The sequence below is a fragment of the Ctenopharyngodon idella genome, chromosome 15 (genome assembly GCF_019924925.1).
Source record: "Ctenopharyngodon idella isolate HZGC_01 chromosome 15, HZGC01, whole genome shotgun sequence".
Classification (NCBI taxonomy): Eukaryota; Metazoa; Chordata; class Actinopteri; order Cypriniformes; family Xenocyprididae; genus Ctenopharyngodon; species Ctenopharyngodon idella.
Genome location: NC_067234.1, coordinates 35883627 through 35905309, shown reverse-complemented (window position 1 = coordinate 35905309; position 21683 = coordinate 35883627). Strand labels below are relative to the sequence as shown.

Below are 21683 nucleotides of genomic sequence, written 5' to 3'. Positions count from 1 at the left end.
GTACTACAATCAGATGTAGCTAATACATAATCCATCATACATTTCTAACTTGGATGTGCGCAGGTAACCATGGCACTGAGAAGACTAACGGTTAATTGTCTTTCTCTCAACTGATCATTTAATTCTCTAAGGATACGCTCATGATTCTCTTCGACACATGTCTGCAATCTATGGAGAGATTCCTCTAATGACTGATTCAGCTGATATAAACGGTCTAATATTTCAGGAACCAATGCATTAAGATGCTTCAATCTGTTATGAACTTCAAAAAACTCTGACGCTATTCTGTCACAATTTATTTGAAAGTGGTAATCCAATTTGTTATGAATCGCTAAAAATTCAGAGGTGATTCTGTTTTGATTCTCTTTGAAGTGACCATCCAATCTGATACTAATGTCATCCATTCTGTTATTAAGTTCATCAAAACGCCTATTAATGGCGGATGTACTGTTACGTTTCTCTATGGCCTGGTCATCTAATCTTTTAATGATTTCACGTCCGAATATCGTCCTGCTCATCATTTCTGCTCTCCGTTCCCCGCACTTCTTCTTTTTCAGCTTCTTCTTCTTCCTTCGTCGCTACGTAAAAAGGATACGGCGTCTGCCTGGCTCTCACTGTAGCCTCGTCGTATCGATCACTGGTCCATGACGAACGATCCCATTCGACGACCTGTGATTCCGTCCATGTTAAAATATCATCCACGCTGCTGCCGTGTCTCTATAGAATATTTTTAAAAACCATTAAAAATTAATGGTTGTTATGCTGTGGAATACGTTGATAACTATAAGTGTAAATCTGAAAATAAGATAGTCTTACCCTGAGGAGTTTGATGTGAATTAGATCCTATTATGTGTTTCCGTTTCCTCCGAGGTTCAATGATGGATATGTCAGACTCTATGTCAGAATCTGATGTGAGCTCGATTATTTGTTCAGCACAGCCGATGCCTGTAAAATAAAAAAAAAAACAAATAAAAAAAAACATCAAAAACTACTTTCTATATCAAAGGTAATGCTGTGTATATCGTAAAAAATTCTATAAAATAATAAAAGAAAGATAGTCTTACCATTAATTAGCTTAACCTGAGGAGTTTGGCATGTGGTAGAGTCATCTATGTTTTTCCGTTTCCTGGGAGGTACGTTGATGCACACCTCAGACTCTTCGTCTGAATCTGACGTGAGGTCTACCAGTTCAGCAGTACTGATTTGTTCAGCCGGAGATCTCGTTGCCGTGTAAGTAGGCAGGGCGTCTCTTATCCTATCAGCATCGCTGGTGCTAGGACCGTGTTCTTCAAAATCCTGCGTCAGATCAATAAACCCTGGTTGTGTCACTAGAAGTGCTATTTCTATAAAAGATAAATATGATTAAAATTTTACACTAACATTATATAATATTATTACAAGACCAAAAAAAAAAAAAATTACCTGTGTCTGAGACATGTACCGGGGTTCCCGTCACTGTAAACAAATAACAAATTGGTAAATTTCATTTTGTATAAATAAATAAAATAAATAAATAAAATATGCACTTACAGAGATTTATGGCAGTGAATGCATCCTGTTCAACATTTGATCCTATTAAATATATAAAAAGCCTGTTATGAATTTACACAAATAATAAGATTCATATTCAAACATTACAATTAACAATAAACCTGAATTTTTCTCAATTAAAACAATGATTAAACCAGAATTTATCTCAATTAAAACAGAGCAGCAAAAAAGCAGCACTTTGTCGCCATCTCGTGGTTCAATGTAGAAATAACAATACAGAACCCAAGCACACTTTTAACAGAAGCAAAAATTGTATTAAATGGCTAATATTATGTTTAACTTTTACAAAATGAAAAAGGTAGAAAATTATTATGTGAAATATATAACATTTAAAACAGATTAACCAGAATTTATCTCAATTAAAACATCGCAGCAAAAAAAAAAAAGATCACTGATCAATGACCAAGAGATGGCGCCAGAGCTCTACATATTGTATCTGAAAGACCAGGTGTTTTTTCCATTTTTTCACCTCCAGGATGAAAAGGCAGAATACAACACCCCAAATGTCAGAGGGCAACCGAAAGACAACAGAAGATGCTTTTGGAAAGGATTTTTTACATATGTGAAAGGTGACAATCGCCCTGGCAAGATGTTATTTAAACAAACTTTTAAAATACGCGTGACAGCTCTGACACAGATGAGTTTGTATAAGACGACAGTCGAAACATTCCAGAGCATTCTGTTTTGTCTCACACTGCTAATGGTTATTCAGTTTTATTAAAAACTATAAGAGCGTGAGGGACAACATATTAGGTTATTGGTTTTATTTATCTATTTAGCTTATAGTTTTAAATAGAATAAAATCACCAACTGAATTATCCACCACGACCTGCAGAGGTCCATTGCGATCTTATAGCGGGCAGAGCGAACAAAATGGTTATGTCACATGTGTTTGCTTAGCTCAAACGTTGTTTTTACGAACCGAAAATGCCTCAGGTACCCATAGAATAAATGAAGTATTTAAAAAACATATGTTGAGGCGACATATGTTTGCAGAAATTCCAAATGCATCCAGACTTTCGTGGGAAATTAGTCTGTAAACATTTCTCTGCCCCATCACCCTCTGCTTTGAGAAAACAGCATTTTTCTCAGGTTTCACATTACGGTCGCTTAGAAGTTACTTGGAGAGAGAGATTTTTAGACTTCATTGCATTCGTGTTAAGGACATCAAAAAAAAAGTAAGGAGTGTTTTTTCCCCTGCTCTCTGAAAAACATGAGTTGTTTTATAAATAAATGTTTAATACTGTTTTAGAAGCATGTTTAATTTTATACAATTTATTTATAAACTTTTAAAAGAAGTGAATGTTATTCAATGAACTTTTTGACATATACTAAATATACTAAACACCATTTATAGTAATCAACTGTTTGAATTACTGTGATGTTGGAGTTTAGGGATAGTGATAAAAAATAGTCATGTCAGTGGAAGGTCTCCACAAAAACATGGACATGTCCACAAAAACCTCTTATGCTTTGACAAAGTTAAAATGAAAATTCAACTACTTGATGAACCTCATTTTGTGTGTTTTATATTTCATAAGCATTTGTAAACCAATTTCATTCGAACATCATTGCACGAGGAAATCTTTTCCTGACTTTATTGTGATGTTTTAAAGTTTTCTGTGAATATTGTAAATACGATTTAAACTTATTACTATTTTATGGCACATTCTTTTAACCACTAGCAAACCCATGCAATAAAATTCGACCCCATTTTAAAGCTTGTGACTTAACCGATTTTTTATTTCATAAAATATACCATGTTTATTCTTTTGTTATTTTGATCCAACTGTTTCTAGACTCGTGTTGCTTATCGTTTGCACAGACAGAGAGATGAGAGCATCATAAAGTGACCACAAGCAAGCTGGAATGCGGATCACATCACACCCTCAAATATGGCGTGTCAGAGTTCAAAAAGCCTTAAAATCATCCGTCTGCCATTTGATCACCCAGAAGACATCCAGAGGTTCACAGGGGAACATCGCTATTCAAAATATGTGGACAAAGGTCATATCGGGCCCCGGAGGATCACCAACAATGTCAAAGGTCATTGGGGTGATACTACGGTCAACCATGGTAGGGGGATGGGAAAACTTTGTGGGTGGCCCGTGGGGGAGGAGAACGTCGTGGATGGCCCCAAGGGTCACAGGGGTCAGAAAGGTCAAAGGTCACGATCCATCATTTTGACAGAAGGTGCAGCATATCACTACTAGCACACCCAATTCCCTAAACCATAAACACTATTCCTCTGTTTTGACACATGAATCAGATTTGTTGAACTGTCACTGCAAAACTCTACACACAAATCCCTTCATTTCTCATTGGCTACACCATGTGGTCATTTAGAAAGCACTAACATTCAATATCGTTCACTCAAGTCAGCACAGCTTGAGCTCAGTTAGCACACAGTTACCCACGTGGAAACACTAAGAGTCAAAATTTATCACACACCAATCAGAACTTTTACCATTTTTTACGATTGCTTAAGCACAATTTTAAAAACAAGGCTCATTTTGTCAAAACACTACACACAATTCACAAATCCACACACACAAGTAGCAGAACACCTCAGTTCTTTTGCAAAATGAAACACTTCATTCAAAACTTTACATTAATTTAACAAACCCAACTTTGACACCGTATGGAGCACACATGGATCATACAGTCTGATTCTGTTTGATTCATTTACACACTGATGTGCTCAATCTTAAACACTTGTAACTTTTATACTTTTCTAATGATATAGTCAGGGTTTGATTTTTTCAGAGATATTGCTAGAGTAAAGTACATGAATATATTGACAAAAAAAAAAAAAAAAAACACACAAGACCTGTACTGCACATTAATGAAATATGTATTTCTCACCACATTGTAAAACCATTCAATACATCCATGCCTTTCCAAAGGTTATATTTTGCACTGAAAATCAGAACATATTCTAAATACAATATATTACGCAAACAAAAACATTTGTGGAGACAAAACAAAAGCATGATTTTAAATGAAAAAAAAAAAAACACCTAAGCATCATCTCTGGCCTAGCTGGATCTGGCCATAGCACTTCACCCGCATCACAGGCGATGTCCTCTCTCGCAAGACAGCGAGGGAAGAATCTTCTTGAATGGCGAATCCATCCTTGCACAGACCCTTCTCTTGAATGAGGCATATCCTGACAGGAGATTGTAAACCTTCCATGCCAAAAAAAAAAAAAAAAAACCTTCTCAATAGGGTTTAAGGAAGGGACAGTGTGGTGGGAGGTATTGGAGTGAAAATTGTGGACGCTTATGAAAGCAGTTTTGGACTAGAGCAGATAGGTGGAAATTTACATTGTCCCATATGACAATGTATCTGTCTAAAATGTGAATATTGGGGCATGTTGTAAGGGCCTAAGTTGGCATGGTGGAGGACCCCATTCTGCGTGATTGCAACATACATTGTGATGTTACCACCACGTTGGCCCAGGACATTCAAAATAGCTCTGTGGCCAATGATGTTCCTCCCTCTCCCTCTTACTGCAACATTGCCTTCCATTTTGTTGAAGACACATCAACTCACCTTTTGCCTTTTTATAGGACTTGCACCTGATTGTTGAGTTTACAGTTAAGCACATAAGTGTCTGCACACCTGACGGCCATGTTTGATCAATTGATTTATAGGGGTGGTGTTTTGGAAAGCAGTGTCTTGAAATAGCAAAGAAGTGACATTATGTTAGATTTCTGTGTCTAATGTAGAGAAGTGTGTTTAGTGTTGTGGAAAACAATGTGTGTAGTGTTTTGCAAAAAGTGTGAGGCTGAGAATGTGCTTATAGTTGTGCAGATCTGGGCTGAAGTTTTGCTCCTTGAGTGTAAGGTTTCGGTAACTGTGTGTTAGTTTTAATTTTAGTGTGTAAGCAATCGTAAAAAACTGTAATAGAGAGATAAAAGAGCCCGAGTCAGTTGATTCAGTTTTGGAACAATGGATCCAGAGAGACGTGATTGAAAAGGTCGAGGACAACAGAGAGGAGGAGGAAGAGGATGAGCAAGAGCAGTAAGGAGTGGAGGAAGAGGTGAAGGACGATGAGGTTGAGGGCCAAGGAGACAAGGAGTCTCAGATGAAATTTGTGCCACTAGTTGACCATGTCCTTGTCCATGGTATGACTATGAGGGAGGCTGGGCAATGAGTCCAGCCAAACGTAAGTTGCTTCACCGTCGCCTCAAACATAAGAACCTTCAGGGAGGAAAACAGATGTACCTCAGTGTATCTACTGTAACTTCTGAGTGCTGTACTCTGTTACAACACATGCATCAAAGTGCCTTACATACAGATAGAGTTTCTGTCTGCTTCCATTTTGTAAAAAGGATGTGTTACAGTTACAGTAATCAGTACTTCTATTTTTGTAGGACACAGAGACGATGAAATGGAAGAAGCCTGACTAGACATTTCAGTTGATGTGTGCCAGGGGTGGATCAGGCATGCAAGAGGATTTTCCCACCACTGCCTGGATAGGGCCAGTACAGCCTGTGATGTTGACGAGATTCTCTGGCCTGTCCCAGACCAAAGATGTGATGCTGGGGCAGAATATTTGTGTTGTTGTTTGGTGTATTGTACTGTACAGTACATTAAGAAATAAAAAATGTGCAAATGTATACATGTGTTCATCATGTGAAAACTTCCTTGAGGGGGAGAACCACAAGCAACATAACTTATTACTGGGTTTTGGTTTTGGTTTTGTAGTATTGTTTTGAATTTATCTCACCGGTGTGTAAGACTATGTTGTAGTGTGTGTGTTTTTGAGGGCTTGTGTGTGATGTCTGAGGGTAAAGTTTGGTTTTTCAGCAAGAGTGAATGGTTTTGAGTGTAGAGCTTCATTTTGACCTGAAAATAGGATGTTTGGGGAATTGGGTGAGACGTTATGGATTTGTGTTTACTGTTTTGAGAATATGAGGCATAGTTTCAAGAAATGTGTTTAAGCAATCGAGAAAAACTGTAATAAAAGGCCCTTTACATAGTGTTTTGGGAAGATATTAAAGAGTTTATGTTAAGTAAGGAATAACTGACGATGGGACTTTAAATTCTTAGAAAATAATGCACACCCGAGGTGGTAATGTGGCCACGGTGTGAAGAGGGTCTCATCCTTGGTGAACAGTTTCAGGTCATCCATGTAAAATAGGAGTCTGACTTCACTGTTATTGTTGACTTCAAATCCAATACATCGTCTGTTTAGCATGTTTGTTAGAGGTATCATCGCTAAACAACAAAATCCATTGCTGCCAATATTCAGAAATGGGGTAGATTGTCAAATGCTTTTTTCTAGTCTATCCGCGCCCCAGGATTCTTAGGCATTTCTTGGCTATTGAAACAACCATTTTGCTCACTAGCAGCTGATCTTTTACATCCTCTAGACGCCCTTCTACAACCTTTCTGTTCATCAGTTTTCATTTAGTAGATCCGATCCGTTAACGCAGCTGTCAGTATCTTTTTATGTTGTTGGGAGGCAAGTGATAGGACAATAGTTCCTCGGGTCCTTTGTATCCTTGCCTTTTGAGAGCAGGAAGGTGGTTCAGATGTTAACCACACAGGAATACTCCTTGGATCATTCATGATATGATTCAAAGCTTTTGTTAGTACTTCATGAAGAGCTGTTAATGGTTTAAAGCAGAAGTTTTGAATTGTATCTGGCCCAGGAGATTTCCAGTTCTGAGTTTGTTTGATGACCTGAACTCTCTTCAGCTGTGAAGTTCTGCCATGAATTTGATCTCATCTGTTCATGGTTATTCCTCTTCTGTTCGATCCATGTTGCTTTATCATTGTGGACGATATTGTCTTCAAGGATTCCACGCCAAATAATTGTGACTTGGTCCTGAGAAGGTGATTCAATGACGCCAGTTTTCTGATTGTTCATCTGATGATAGAAGTTTTTAGCATCTTCGTTGAAGATTTTGTTCTGATGGAAGTGATTACTTCTTTTTGTGTTCCTTCTCCATCTTTGAGCTTTTGGTGTGGTGATGATAAAATAGACAAGTAATGATAATAAATAGATTCAAAACAAAGCTGGAGCTACAGACGCAAACTATTCAGCAGCGAGGCAGAGAGGAGCAGACTGGAGCAATCGATCAGCAGGACTGGAGCAATCGATCAGCAGGACTGGAGCAATCGCACAAAAACAGCACTTTTTCACAGAGCAAATACTGTACCAGGCCAAGCTCACTGTTTATGAAATATCGGAAGAAAAATATAAATATTGAATTGGGTTTTATATGAATGTAACTTAGAAGGGAACTGAAAAGTTCGATCTCTGTATCCACAAGTTTCCTACGCCCCATGAGGCCTTGCGTCAAATGTGGGAGTGTCTTCCGGTTCGAAGTAAACAAGTTGGATGTGACACTCATTCATTCAACAGTTGACTGTCATTCAACATTTAGCGATCCAAACTTGCAAACGTTTGGCCTTTACTTAAAGACGTAAGATTCCAGCATCAATATTTGAAATGTTTTACAATAAAAATTGTTACAGTAACAGAATTTTTTTTTGTGTGTCAGGAGTGCACATCAATCACGCTAAATCTGACTGATATTTATAATGACATAAAAAGAAAACACATACCTATTCAGTTGCACCTGCTTCCATTTATTTTACGATCACACAAGAATGCACAAAACAACTCCGTTAAGGCATTTAAGTCCAAAGGCTTTCACATTTACAAAATATACTGATAAAATACCCTATGTTTACGTCACTTTTCTGAGCATTTCTATTAATTTTCCTCTAAATTATGCAATGATTGCAATCCGAGGAGGTTTGAGCAATCTCTCCCGTCTCTCTATACAGTTATTCTTTCAGCCGGAGCAACAGAGGGCGCTCATGAGAGGAAAACAGGAGTTATGAGTTATACGAGTTAACCGGAGTGTGTGAATCTGTGAAAGATATGCGTATGCATTTGTCCGGTATCAACAAAGGCACAGGGAAAATCTTAAACCTTTAACCTTAAACCTTAAAAGTGAGGCTTTACAACTGGGAATATGGGAAAAAGAAAAGATGCCTTGTTTACCTGGAGGTTTGAAATGGGGAAATAGTGGGTTATAATGGACAGGACTTGTTTTTTTTATCTTCATGTATAGTGACTTTCAGATTGAAAACTGCACAGCGATTTTTATATGGAAATGGGTTGAGATGGCATGAAACTGCAAACCTGCTTCTACAGAAGGCTGGGGTACAGCAAGCATTTTTTTCTGTTAAAAACTGAAGTAGATTTTGGAGGTTTAACATCTTTTTATGATTCAGATCTACAGGCATGGCAGATTTTAAGGCATCAAAAGGTCTGTGGGTCATTGGCACAGTCACTGAAGGATTTTGCTGATTGTGATGTGATTGGTCAGTGGGAGGATGGGTGTGAATACACTTTCCCATTTCTTGACGTTTCCCCAATGGTGGAAGAGGGGCTTGGTTTAGAGAATAGTTTATTTTCCAGTGTACACCTGTGTTCTTTTGAAGAGCTGGACAAGAAACAGACTTATATTCTGTGTGTAAAGGTACTCCATATGAGATCTTTGGAAGAAATGAAAACATCGAGTTGGGTGTGTTTTTTTTTTTTGGCCCAGATCAGTCAGGGAAAGTCTGTTGGAGATCTTTGTATAAACAGCCAATTGATAAACGGACAAGAGATCTCCAGTGGAGAATAATACATGGGGCTATAGCCACTAATAAACATGTAGCCCATTTAGATCCCAGTCAAGGGGTGGACTATCCATTTTGTACCCAAAATGAAACTTTGGTGCATTTGTTTTGTGGATGTTGTAGGTTAGGAGTGTTATCTAATTCATTACAACAGTGCTCAGGGCTCGCAGAATCACTAGCTCGACGTCCCGGGGCTGATGTGTTTTCCAGGCAGGCTACCAAAACCACCGCCCTGCCCGACAGGCTATCTTAAATAGTGAAATAAAATCCCTTTCTTTGCGTTCAAAATCCCTTTCGTTGTGCTCAATCTCGTTATCTGAAGGAAAAATAGGATCACGGAAGGTTTTGATCATGCTGATTTGTCCGCAGTGAAGTTTAGCTGATGCACGTTACTTGGCTTGAGTGTGTGTGTGTGTGTGTGTGTTCGTTAGTGATGCACGGTCATGTGTCAAATCCAGAAAAACCTGTTAGACAACATACTCTTTCTGAACACAAAGTTCAGTTCAACTGAAAGTGTTTTTCAAGCTGTGCAAAGAAGGAGGAAACATGATATATTAACGAAGAACAAACGTCAAAATAGTAAGTACTTTAATTAAATATTTCAGTGCACTGAGACACATGAAACATATTTGTTTTCAAGGTGAAGTGAATGAGTGAAATTAAATACGCCTTGGCTTATAGATTATTACATTATATATTTAACATAGACTTAACATCATGTAGTCCGAATATATACACTTATTATAGGCGTATCATAGTGATTCAGGATAAGACAAAAACACAGGTTGGAAGATTATTACTCATTAAATACATTTTGTAAATTTTGAACAAAAGTTATATGGTATAGTAAATGTACCTCTACTGACAGTCTACGCAACTGAAGTGAAAGTGCGTCAGAGTTCACCTGTCGACATTTTAAGCAGGTAAAATACCAATACCATAGATGATTAATAGAAACGTTCATCAAAGTTTAAGCAAGAATTTCTGTGTATCTTTATGATGTTAAAGCTGGAGGATTTGAGAAGCTGTATCTTGTAATAGTTTGATCGAGGTGAGTGTTCATGTGTGGTGACTTCCTCATATTAATATGAATTTCTGGAGGACATTTTGAGTGATTGTTTTTTTTATATATATAAATTCTTTAATAAAGGGTTTCTTTCACTGTGATTCTTTAGAAGTTTAACAGCATATGTGTAAACATGAATGAGTCACATGATCCTTTTTCTCCCACACTCGAGATATGTTCAGTTAAATTAGAAAGGTTGTTTAATTTAATAATTGAATTTAGTGTCTGAATGTTTTGTTCATTCAGAGTCAGTGGAGGAGATCAAACTCATCAGATTCTCCTGCAGCTTCATCATGGCTGATTCAGATATTAAAGAGTTTATGTCAAGTAAGGAATAAATGACGATGGGTCTTTAAATTCTTAGAAAATAATGCACACCCGAGGTGGTAATGTGGCCACGGCGTGAAGAGGGTCTCATCCTTGGTGAACAGTTTCAGGTCATCCATGTAAAATAGGAGTCTGACTTCACTGTTATTGTCGACTTCAAATCCAATACATCGTCTGTTCAGCATGTTTGTTAGAGGTATCATCGCTAAACAACAAAATCCATTGCTGCCAAAATTCAGAAATGGGGTAGATTGTCAAATGCTTTTTTCTAGTCTATCCGCGCCCCAGGATTCTTAGGCATTTCTTGGCTATTGAAACAACCATTTTGCTCACTAGCAGCTGATCTTTTACATCCTCTAGACGCCCTTCTACAACCTTTCTGTTCATCAGTTTTCATTTAGTAGATCCGATCCGTTAACGCAGCTGTCAGTATCTTATATGTTGTTGGGAGGCAAGTGATAGGACAATAGTTCCTCGGGTCCTTTGTATCCTTGCCTTTTGAGAGCAGGAAGGTGGTTCAGATGTTAACCACACAGGAATACTCCTTGGATCATTCATGATATGATTCAAAGCTTTTGTTAGTACTTCATGAAGAGCTGTTAATGGTTTAAAGCAGAAGTTTTGAATTGTATCTGGCCCAGGAGATTTCCAGTTCTGAGTTTGTTTGATGACCTGAACTCTCTTCAGCTGTGAAGTTCTGCCATGAATTTGATCTCATCTGTTCATGGTTATTCCTCTTCTGTTCGATCCATGTTGCTTTATCATTGTGGATGATATTGTCTTCAAGGATTCCTCGCCAAATAATTGTGACTTGGTCCTGAGAAGGTGATTCAATGACGCCAGTTTTCTGATTGTTCATCTGATGATAGAAGTTTTTAGCATCTTCGTTGAAGATTTTGTTCTGATGGAAGTGATTACTTCTTTTTGTGTTCCTTCTCCATCTTTGAGCTTTTGGTGTGGTGATGATAAAATAGACAAGTAATGATAATAAATAGATTCAAAACAAAGCTGGAGCTACAGACGCAAACTATTCAGCAGCGAGGCAGAGAGGAGCAGACTGGAGCAATCGATCAGCAGGACTGGAGCAATCGATCAGCAGGACTGGAGCAATCGATCAGCAGGACTGGAGCAATCGCACAAAAACAGCACTTTTTCACAGAGCAAATTCTGTACCAGGTCAAGCTCACTGTTTGTGAAATATCGGAAGAAAAATATAAACATTGAATTGGGTTTTATATGAATGTAACTTAGAAGGGAACTGAAAAGTTCGATCTCTGTATCCACAAGTTTCCTACGTCCCATGAGGCCTTGCGGCAAAAGTGGGAGTGTCTTCCGGTTCGAAGTAAACAAGCTGGATGTGACACTCATTCATTCAACAGTTGACTGTCATTCAACATTTAGCGATCCAAACTTGCGAACATTTGGCCTTTACTTAAAGACTTAAGATTCCAGCATCAATATTTGAACAATGTTTTACAATAAAAAAATGTTACAGTAACAAAAATGTATTAATTTGTGTTAGGAGTGCACATCAATCATGCTGAATCTGACTGATATTTATATTCACATAAAAAGAAAACACAGACCTATTCAGTTGCACCTGCTTCCATTTATTTTACGATCACACAAGAATGCACAAAACAACTCTGTTAAGGCATTTAAGTCCAAAGGCTTTCACATTTAGAAATATACTGATAAAATACCCTATGTTTACGTCACTTTTCTGAGCATTTCTATTAATTTTCCTCTAAATTATGCGATGATTGCAATCCGAGGAGGTTTGAGCGATCTCTCCCGTCTCTCTATACAGTTATTCTTTCAGCCAGAGCAACAGAGGGCGCTCATGAGAGGAAAACAGGAGTTATGAGTTATACGAGTTAACCGGTGTGAATCTGTGAAAGATATGCGTATGCATTTGTCCGGTATCAACAAAGGCGCAGGGAAGAGACAGATAAAACATTAAACCAAATAAATATATATTTATAATCATATAAAATTGTCTACATTCCTCAAGCATTCCTCTGGTATTTTCCATAAACGTGTGTATTTATTATCGCAATTGTTAACATAAGTAGCCTTTAGCATCGCATATATGATCCATCCCATGTTTTGTATACAGAGTATGAGCTGTTGCCTTCTGGGAGTTCCTCGTTGCAGATTGAACAGATATAAAAACTCATTTATTTCTGTGTCTATAAAGCTGTTAAATAATGGCAGTATGGAGCTGTATTTTTTATTTTTTTTTAATTATTGTTGTGTTATTTCTGTTGTTATTGTTCGTTTTTATTGTTTGTGTTTGTTGATTATTGTGTGTTAATTGTGAGCGGACTGCAGCATGGGTGATGGCCCAAGACAAATTTCCCCATGTGGGATAATAAAGTTTACCTTAAACCTTAAAAGTGAGGCTTTACAACTGGGAATATGGGAAAAAGAAAAGATGCCTTGTTTACTTGGAGGTTTGAAACGGGGAAATAATGGGTTATAATGGACAGGACTTTTTTTTTTATCTTCAGGTATAGTGACTTTCAGATTGAAAACTGCACAGCGATTTTTATATGGAAATGGGTTGAGATGGCATGAAACTACAAACCTGCTTCTACAAAAGGCTGGGGTACAGCAAGCATTTTTTCTGTTAAAAACTGAAGTAGATTTTGGAGGTTTAACATCTTTTTATGATTCAGATCTACAGGCATGGCAGATTTTGAAGGCATCAAAAGGTCTGTGGGTCATTGGCACAGTCACTGAAGGATTTTGTTGATTGTGATGTGATTGGTCAGTGGGAGGATGGGTGTGAATACACTTTCCCATTTCTTGACGTTTCCCCAATGGTGGAAGAGGGGCTTGGTTTAGAGAATAGTTTATTTTCCAGTGTACACCTGTGTTCTTTTGAAGAGCTGGACAAGAAACAGACTTATATTCTGTGTGTAAAGGTACTCCATATGAGATCTTTGGAAGAAATGAAAACATCGAGTTGGGAGTTTTTTTTTTTTTTTGGCCCAGATCAGTCAGTGAAAGTCTGTTGGAGATCTTTGTATAAACAGCCAATTGATAAACGGACAAGAGATCTCCAGTGGAGAATAATACATGGGGCTATAGCCACTAATAAACATGTAGCCCATTTAGATCCCAGTCAAGGGGTGAACTATCCATTTTGTACCCAAAATGAAACTTTGGTGCATTTGTTTTGTGGATGTTGTAGGTTAGGAGTGTTATCTAATTCATTACAACAGTGCTCAGGGCTCGCAGAATCACTAGCTTGACGTCCCGGGGCTGATGTGTTTTCCAGGCAGGCTACCAAAACCACCGCCCTGCCCGACAGGCTATCTTAAATAGTGAAATAAAATCCCTTTCTTTGCGTTCAAAATCCCTTTCGTTGTGCTCAATCTCGTTATCTGAAGGAAAAATAGGATCACGGAAGGTTTTGATCATGCTGATTTGTCCGCAGTGAAGTTTAGCTGATGCACGTTACTTGGCTTGAGTGTGTGTGTGTGTGTGTGTGTGTTCGTTAGTGATGCACGGTCATGTGTCAAATCCAGAAAAACCTGTTAGACAACATACTCTTTCTGAACACAAAGTTCAGTTCAACTGAAAGTGTTTTTCAAGCTGTGCAAAGAAGGAGGAAACATGATATATTAACGAAGAACAAACGTCAAAATAGTAAGTACTTTAATGAAATATTTCAGTGCACTGAGACACATGAATCATATTTGTTTTCAAGGTGAAGTGAATGAGTGAAATTAAATATGCCTTGGCTTATAGATTATTACATTATATATTTAACATAGACTTAACATCATGTAGTCCGAATATATACACTTATTATAGGCGTATCATAGTGATTCAGGATAAGACAAAAACACAGGTTGGAAGATTATTACTCATTAAATACATTTTGTAAATTTTGAACAAAAGTTATATGGTATAGTAAATGTACCTCTACTGACAGTCTACGCAACTGAAGTGAAAGTGCGTCAGAGTTCACCTGTCACCATTTTAAGCAGGTAAAATACCAATACCATAGATGATTAATAGAAACGTTCATCAAAGTTTAAGCAAGAATTTCTGTGTATCTTTATGATGTTAAAGCTGGAGGATTTGAGAAGCTGTATCTTGTAATAGTTTGATCGAGGTGAGTGTTCATGTGTGGTGACTTCCTCATATTAATATGAATCTCTGGAGGACATTTTGAGTGATTGTTTTTTATATATATATAAATTCTTTAATAAAGGGTTTCTTTCACTGTGATTCTTTAGAAGTTTAACAGCATATGTGTAAACATGATTGAGTCACATGATCCTTTTTCTCCCACACTCGAGATATGTTCAGCTAAATTATGAAGGTTGTTTAATTTAATAAATGAATTTAGTGTCTGAATGTTTTGTTCATTCAGACTCAGTGGAGGAGATCAAACTCATCAGATTCTCCTGCAGCTTCATCATGGCTGATTCAGATATTAAAGAGTTTATGTCAAGTAAGGAATAACTGACGACGGGACTTTAAATTCTTAGAAAATAATGCACACCCGAGGTGGTAATGTGGCCACGGCGCGAAGAGGGTCTCATCCTTGGTGAACAGTTTCAGGTCATCCATGTAAAATAGGAGTCTGACTTCACTGTTATTGTCGACTTCAAATCCAATACATCGTCTGTTTATCATGTTTGTTAGAGGTATCATCGCTAAACAACAAAATCCATTGCTGCCAAAATTCAGAAATGGGGTAGATTGTCAAATGCTTTTTTCTAGTCTATCCACGCCCCAGGATTCTTAGGCATTTCTTGGCTATTGAAACAACCATTTTGCTCACTAGCAGCTGATCTTTTACATCCTCTAGACGCCCTTCTACAACCTTTCTGTTCATCAGTTTTCATTTAGTAGATCCGATCCGTTAACGCAGCTGTCAGTATCTTATATGTTGTTGGGAGGCAAGTGATAGGACAATAGTTCCTCGGGTCCTTTGTATCCTTGCCTTTTGAGAGCAGGAAGGTGGTTCAGATGTTAACCACACAGGAATACTCCTTGGATCATTCATGATATGATTCAAAGCTTTTGTTAGTACTTCATGAAGAGCTGTTAATGGTTTAAAGCAGAAGTTTTGAATTGTATCTGGCCCAGGAGATTTCCAGTTCTGAGTTTGTTTGATGACCTGAACTCTCTTCAGCTGTGAAGTTCTGCCATGAATTTGATCTCATCTGTTCATGGTTATTCCTCTTCTGTTCGATCCATGTTGCTTTATCATTGTGGACGATATTGTCTTCAAGGATTCCACGCCAAATAATTGTGACTTGGTCCTGAGAAGGTGGTTCAATGACGCCAGTTTTCTGATTGTTCATCTGATGACAGAAGTTTTTAGCATCTTCCTTGAAGATTTTGTTCTGATGGAAGTGATTACTTCTTTTTGTGTTCCTTCTCCATCTTTGAGCTTTTGGTATGGTGATGATAAAATAGACAAGTAATGATAATAAATAGATTCAAAACAAAGCTGGAGCTACAGACGCAAACTATTCAGCAGCGAGGCAGAGAGGAGCAGACTGGAGCAATCGATCAGCAGGACTGGAGCAATCGATCAGCAGGACTGGAGCAATCGCACAAAAACAGCACTTTTTCACAGAGCAAATACTGTACCAGGTCAAGCTCACTGTTTGTGAAATATCGGAAGAAAAATATAAACATTGAATTGGGTTTTATATGAATGTAACTTAGAAGGGAACTGAAAAGTTCGATCTCTGTATCCACAAGTTTCCTACGCCCCATGAGGCCTTGCGTCAAAAGTGGGAGTGTCTTCCGGTTCGAAGTAAACAAGCTGGATGTGACACTCATTCATTCAACAGTTGACTGTCATTCAACATTTAGCGATTCAAACTTGCGAACGTTTGGCCTTTACTTAAAGACTTAAGATTCCAGCATCAATATTTGAACAATGTTTTACAATAAAACAAATGTTACAGTAACAGAAATGTATTCATTTGTGTTAGGAGTGCACATCAATCACGCTGAATCTGACTGATATTTATATTCACATAAAAAGAAAACACATACCTATTCAGCTGCACCTGCTTCCATTTATTTTACGATCACACAAGAATGCACAAAACAACTCTGTTAAGGGATTTAAGTCCAAAGGCTTTCACATTTACAAAATATACTGATAAAATACCGTTAAAATACCGATAAAATATGTTTACGTCATAGGGTATGTCTACATTCCTGTCTACATTCCTCAAGCAGTCTCTGGTATTTTCCATAAGCGTGTGTATTTATTATCACAATTGTTAACATAAGTAGCCTTTAGTATCGCATATATGATCCATCCCATGTTTTGTATACAGAGTATGAGCTGTTGCCTTCTGGGAGGAGGTTTAGAGTTCCTCGTTGCAGATTGAACAGATTTAAAAACTCATTTATTCCTGTGTCTATAAAGCTGTTAAATAATGGCAGTATGGAGCTGTATTTATTTATTTATTTTTTTAATTATTGTTGTGTTATTTCTGTTGTTATTGTTCGTTTTTATTGTTTGTTTGTTGATTATTGTGTGTTAATTGTGAGCGGACTGCAGCATGGGTGATGGCCCAAGACAAATTTCCCCATGTGGGATAATAAAGTTTACCTTAAACCTTAAACCTTAAAAGTGAGGCTTTACAACTGAGAATATGGGAAAAAGAAAAGATGCCTTGTTTACCTGGAGGTTTGAAATGGGGAAATAATGGGTTATAATGGACAGAACTTGTTTTTTTTTTATCTTCACGTATAGTGACTTTCAGATTGAAAACTGCACAGTGTTTTTTATATGAAACTGCAAACCTGCTTCTACAGAAGGCTGGGGTACAGCAAGCATTTCTTTCTGTTAAAAACTGAAGTAGATTTTGGATTTTGGATTTTTATGATTCAGATCTACAGGCATGGCAGATTTTAAGGCATCAAAAGGTCTGTGGTTCATTGGCACAGTCACTGAAGGATTTTGCTGATTGTGATGTGATTGGTCAGTGGGAGGATGGGTGTGAATACACTTTCCCATTTCTTGACGTTTCCCCAATGGTGGAAGAGGGGCTTGGTTTAGAGAATAGTTTATTTTCCAGTGTACACCTGTGTTCTTTTGAAGAGCTGGACAAGAAACAGACTTATATTCTGTGTGTAAAGGTACTCCATATGAGATCTTTGGAAGAAATGAAAACATCGAGTTGGGTGTGTTTTTTTTTTTTGGCCCAGATCAGTCAGGGAAAGGCTGTTGGAGATCTTTGTACAAACAGCCAATTGATAAACGGACAAGAGATCTCCAGTGGAGAATAATACATGGGGCTATAGCCACTAATAAACATGTAGCCCATTTAGATCCCAGTCAAGGGGTGGACTATCCATTTTGTACCCAAAATGAAACTTTGGTGCATTTGTTTTGTGGATGTTGTAGGTTAGGAGTGTTATCTAATTTATTACAACAGTGCTCAGGGCTCGCAGAATCACTAGCTCGACGTCCCGGGGCTGAAGTGTTCCCTTTCGAAAGGGAACTTCAACTCTGCGTTTACTACTATGGGGAACCGTCACTCGTGACAGGTGTCCGAATGCCAAAGAATCACACCACTCCAATCCTATTGGCCGGCAACAGCCTATGACGTCACCATAGCGCGAATCCGGAGTATAAAGGGAGCGCCTGAGGAAGCAGTCGACTTCTTCTTGTCTTTCGGGACTGTTCTGTCTATGCCATTGTTTTCAACACCGGTAAAGAATTACTCTATATATGCCTTTTGATTCTAGCCCCGTGTGTGCTGAGGCGATACGGCGGCTGCAATTGTAGCGAGCGCTCCTCTGGCTGCTGGGTATGTGGAGCCGCTGTGTTTTTGGGACGCGCTTTTCGGCGTGCTGCAGCCGCCGTGAGAGCGTGTTAAGAAAGGGGCCGCACGCGGATGGCTCGACGAACGGTTCCTTTCTGTCCATGAATGTGGCGGCTCCCATAGAGCTTTCATTCCTTCCTGATCTCCGCGTTTGAGATCGGGAGGGCATGGAAAACCCCCTTAGCCATTCAGATTTGGATCTGAGCCAGACAGACGGGAGGAGGAAGAAGCCAGAGTGAGATGGGTGACCAATTGTAAACACCGTTGCATTTGTAATCAATCCCCCAGCTATTTAAAGGGCGATTTATATCTACCCTCTCTTCTTCTTCTTTCACCTCCTATATATATATATATATATATATATATATATACATACATATATATGTGTGTATATATATTTTATATCATGCTCAGGTGCGTCTTTTACAGTTAGGCTGACGGCTGGGCCTTTGGTAATATTTTTTTCTAAAGGCTGCCGTCTGGCTTGATAGTGAAAGTGTTTTTAGGCTTAAAAGAACTTTTTGATTTCATCCTTCATGTATAAAAATAAGGAGGGAAAACCTTCGTTCTACGAGCCGCAGGAAGGCAAGCTGGGTCTATAATTTTGCATATAAAAAATGTAGACCTTGTTTTTCCTGTATAGCTTTCCTGAGCATGTAGTCAGTAAAGTTTGAAGGGGTTCTTTTGGGCAAAATAACTGTAGCATTAGGTTGGCTAGTTTTCAAAACATGCAGGCCACATTATGGCCTTTTTTGTAGCCTCCTATGTTAGAGTAGCTTCTCAGCTAATACTCTAGTTTGGTTTGAGTTAGCACTCGTCACTTCAGTTATTTGTGTGCAGGTTGGCTTTATCAGCCGCCTGACACTGTTGCTTGTAGTGCTTCATTTTCTCCTCATATTTGAAGGATTCAAAATGGAGCCCAAGCTTTGCTTGGCCCAGTAGGCCTTAGCTAGCGGCTAGGCTAGAGCTAGGTTTAGGTGCTTGTTTGTTACATCACCCTTATTATTACTATCCCTATGAGGTTGTATAGTTCCTAGTTCTGGCCTCCTCCTGAGGGAGTTGCTGGCCATATGCCCATTTCCCCTTTGATATTATGTAGGTGCTATGGCTGAGGTTAACAGCTAAGGTTATAGGCTGTTAGTAGCCTTCCTGGTGCTGTTTTTCCCAGGTGTTAGGCCCTTATCTTTGAGAAGATAAGTTATGCATTACTGCTAGGCCCCACTTTGTAGAACTTTGTCATGCTTATAATGTCTTCGCATGAGCCCCTTGAATTATATTCAAGTTTGAGTATACAGTGCTAAATGTTTTTAGCTTTCGTTCTCAAGGGTTCAATACAGATCTCAGATCTGTTTTGTGAAAACATTAATCCTGTTTGGATGGCATGTATTACAAAGCATTTACCTTTGCTTTGGGTTCTAAGCTTTAGCCCTACATACTTTCATTTATGTGAGCTTACTCTAGCGCTGCCACAGGTTAGCATCTGGTTCCGTGATAGCAGGCTGTGATTAGCCTCTATCTAAGAACGTGGTGTTTTGTTGTACTCCCCGGTTAGGGTTTGTGTTCCACTGAGTGCATCACCTGTTGGATTGCACACTCAGGTACTCCCATTCGATCATGACCACAGCATGACATATACTGTTGTCTGTTGGCTCTTTATGATAGCCTCTTTCTGAGTACAGCTTGTATCTCGGGCGCTGTTGGTTTACGATCGCGAGTTTGCTCACGTATCTTAGCACTGCCTCAGGCTTATGCTCATGTTTGTTTGAGGTGGTAGGCCTTGTGGGCCTCCCTTAGACCATGATAGCATGTTTATTTGTACCATGTACATTGCCTGTTGGAATGTGGAGGCTTAGCTCAGGTTGTGTAGCTAGTTACCCACAATTGGCTTGTTGGGTCTAGAGCTGGTCCCCTTTGAGCTTGGTCCCTATTTATGACCACTGGCTGGTGCCACATGGTGCTAAAAGTAGTAGGCCCTGCCAGGCCTCCTTTTCAGTTTTTATGTTGGCCCAGCTGGTTTGGTTATATTTAGACTCATTTCCATGGTTGAGTCTTGTTTGCTGACTCACACCGCCATCAGCCACTCCCACCGCTGTAGAGTAGGCCCTAGGTCAGGGCTCTCATAGAGCACTGTGGCGCAGTGTGTACTCCTCTTATCCAAGTGTTAAGGTGTCTTATCGAGTACTTGGCCTACTGGCTGGTTTAGTCATGAAGCTACCACTGGTTGATGCCATGTGTTCATGGAGGTTTAAGGCCCCACAAGGACCTCCTTTCAGTTTGCATGTTGGCACAGTTGTGTGTTGGTTTCTATGTGACTCATCACCATGGATGGGTCGTGATTGCCACTAGCTGACGCCACATGTTTCGAGTCGTAGGCCTTTGTAGGCCTCCTATGTATCATGCTGGAGCTTGGCTGTGTACTCCTCTCGTTTAGAGAGTAAAAGGTGCTTTTACTGAGTACATGTTCTGAGTGGCTTGCCTCTCAGGTTGAGTTCTTGTGTTAAAACCAGCTGGTTGTTCGGTTTTATGCATTTACTTCCTTGAGCATAGTCTCCTTTAGCTCTGGTTGAGCTAAGTAGTTACCTTGTTTTTAACTCAGTTCTATTTTGCTCCTAGAACTTTAGTGGCCGCTAGCTGACGCCGCGTGTGACAGGTAGGCCCTCGGGGCCTCCTTTGGGAACATGCTGGCATGTACCTTTTACATTTCTTTTATATTCTTTACTGAAGACAGTAAAAGGGACTTTATGTCGCTGGCTGGCCAGGGCTCCGGTTGACTTATTAACCTCCCTTGTGGTCGGTTTGTTCTGCCTGGAGCTTGATAACACTGCCACGAGCTGATGCCACGTGTCTGCTGAGGTTATAGGCCCATGGGGCCTTCTTTAGCACGTGATGACGTACGCTGTACTCCTCTTGCTTAAAGATTAAAAAGGTTCTTTACCAAGTACACTGCTCGCTGGATTGTGTTGGATGGACTGTTTTGTGGGCACTCACAGCTACTTAATTACATGGTTGGTTGTGCGCCCAGCATGTTATGTTTTCAGGTGGGTGGCCTTATGGGCCACCCTGGAATACCGCCATGCGCTTTGAGTTTCTGCTGTGATTTTTAGTTCTTCTTCTAGAACTTTAGTTATGTTGAAGGCCCTTTTTTCCGGCCTCCATGACTATGTGCCTACAGTATGGTCTGTCTGTTAGGTTGAGCTTCGTACTTCCCTTTGGGTTGACTGTGTAATTGTGCTTAGCTCCCTAAGCTGGTCATTGGTTGTAGA

At 39.1% G+C, this 21683-nt stretch overlaps 1 protein-coding gene across 46 annotated transcripts in view; it reads left to right on the top strand.

The window, feature by feature from the left end:
- The window catches only part of LOC127495149 (NACHT, LRR and PYD domains-containing protein 12-like), a 400157-nt gene that overhangs the window by 256289 nt on the left and 122185 nt on the right, over window positions 1-21683 (top strand). The window contains exon 1 of one of the 46 annotated variants that reach the window (XM_051861733.1): window positions 9660-9783. The exons of 44 other annotated variants lie outside the window; for them this stretch is intronic. The gene's annotated coding sequence lies outside the window, so the exon portion shown is untranslated. Of the gene's footprint in view, window positions 1-9659; window positions 9784-14131; window positions 14255-21683 lie in introns of those variants that run through there. One more of the 46 variants, XM_051861732.1, reaches the window with a different exon arrangement.